Raw genomic sequence first — 2,519 nt, 5'->3', positions numbered from 1 at the left:
TCCAAATCATTCTCTTGGACTGTCATTTGTAGTTCTACTTACGGTACTTTATCTTGTCACAAAATTTGCTCCATATCTCTCATTCCCTCACTGACTTCTTTTGGATTCAATCCATAGAATGAGGCATCATTACTGACACTTGTAGCTACTAATTTCTGTCTCCATTCTTCAAAGATCTCCTTTGATATTTCCAATGTTATGACATTTTGTATCATTTTGTAAGTCCCAGTTAAGTGACACTAAAAGCAGGCTTGTATTTTTTTCCCTTCAATTTAGAATCTTTAGTCCCCTCTAATGCCCATTTTCTAAAATCATAAACTTGCTTATCTTTGTTATGAATCAAGATAGACAAAATAACTGTGGTTCCCACCGGAAGCTTTTTTTAAAATAGTTAATTCCAAAATCTTATAGTAAAAGTCAATATTCCAAATTTAACAGGATCCTTAATCCATTTGTAACTTTCTTAGATCAAAATCTTATTTACGTTTTTGCTGTTTATTTCAAATTCTTTAAGTTCTTAAGCTTGTAATTAATTTTTCTTTTGTTCAGAGTTGAAGTTAAACTCATCCGGTGACTTTTCAAACTTGTCATTCCGAAGGTCTCTAATAGCTTTAAGATGGTTAATAGGCAATTTCTGAAAGTGATTAGAAAGTGAGGCTTGCAACTTAGAGTTCTTTAAAAGGCTCTGCCATGGTTGCAAGCAAGATGGCTAATCCCTTCAACTTCCGGTGCTCAAACCCACAGAAGACCACTGCCTCCTTGCTAGGAGCAGCCATCTGGAGCACACGTGGGTGATCTCCTGTCCTCTCCTTATCTAGAGAGGTTCTGAAGAACTAGCCCACTCACCAGTTCTTTGGTCTTTGCCACGGTGGTCTGCTCTGCTTTCGCGGAGACGTCTTCAGTTCTCCATACTGCCGCTGGAAATACCTAACCCCTCTTTTTGCTCCCAACTCATGATGCATTGCATCTAAAGAGAGTCTAGTTATTTTAGCATCTGAGATAGAAAATAACTAGAATCCTCCCCTGCATCAACAGTTCAATAATAATTCAATGACCTCTTAGGGGACCCAGCCTGACATTGTTTTCTCATTCTGCTAAGCAGTAAAATTGGTGTTGCTTTCAATTTTGAACCTGGATTAGGATTGATTTTAATGGCTTTATAAACATATATATCCTCATTTACTGTGATTCTCTTGAAAATAAAAATTTAACAAGATAAAGAATTTTTAATACAAGTAACTAGAAATTGCAGAAGAGGGTTAGAGAACATATCTGGATAAGATTTTTAACTTATCTGGCTTATGATTATTTTCTCCCAGTTAATAACATTATATACACTTGGAAATAATATGTGTTTGAGGGGTTATCAAGATATTTTGAATATAAAATACTGATGTGGGGAGCAGAGGGGTTACATTTTTTGTTTTTCCCCATCTTGTTGCACTTTCATACTCCTAATTGTGGACCACAGAGTTAACATTTAAAAGTACTCCAAGCCAACTGAAAGAGTAGTAATACTCAGATACCAGTCTGTTGCACTTGCCCTATGTGCAGAGATATTGGTAGAATTTGGATTTTCATGTGGCCCCTAATCAATGCTGGGACTTGTTTGTTGAATTTTTGGGAGGAGGGATGTAACAAGGATGGTTAACTACACAGGAATGGAGATTTAAAAGACCAAATCTGAAAGGAGGAACTGAAAAATGGAATCCATCGAAAACTTTTACCAAAGAATATTGTGGAATGTTGAGGCAAAAGATGGGTGTGAAAAGAAGAGGAAAGCAAAATATATTGGGACAGAAATATCCGCGAAATGAAACCTACAGAATAGAAAAGAGCTGAAATGAAAATATGTTGTATGTGGACTCTTATGAACTGAAGGAAGTATAATTCAGGGCTGTACTGTACAAACCTAAACGTGTTTGCTCGTAAGTAAATCCTATTATGCTTAATGCGGTTAACTTTCGGGTAATTGTAGATGGGGTTGCAATTTTAGTCCCGTCGTAAATGAATTTGAAGCTGCATCGCGCCTCATCCCCCCGGAAATCGTTCCGATTTCCAGAACTAGAGAGTCAGTGGCGGCTTTTAGAATTACGGAACAACGATCTCATATTTAGCGTCGATTCTCAGAACTGCAAAAATCTCCAGAATCCTGTTTTATTTTAAATCGCAACGAGGCACATTCGCGATGTTTAAGTACTGCTTAGGATGAAACCCCCGAGAAGCTGAGGCATCGCCGTTCTAACGTGCTACAGGCTGTGTTCTGATGTTTGACTCCACTTCTGACAGATGGTTGTCTTCCGTTCAGACGTCTGACACCGAACATCTGCGTTGAGGTTGCAAGCTACGCTAGGGACTCAGCAAAACACCCCGGAAGAAGGCAGTGGCCAGCCAGTTCTGCAGCACTGCCGAGAAAACAGTAGGGCTCTGATCTCCAGAAGGCGAGGTCTTGTGAAAGCATCTCAACTTATTAGTTTATCTGCTTTCTGCTGGAGACCGTTCTTGTAAGGGATGGGCTG

Source organism: Python bivittatus, unplaced genomic scaffold (assembly GCF_059951505.1).
Source record: "Python bivittatus isolate LINGU-HERP-01145 unplaced genomic scaffold, Pbiv_v1 ctg000840_np1212, whole genome shotgun sequence".
Taxonomy (NCBI): domain Eukaryota; kingdom Metazoa; phylum Chordata; class Lepidosauria; order Squamata; family Pythonidae; genus Python; species Python bivittatus.
This window is presented reverse-complemented; position numbering follows the sequence as displayed.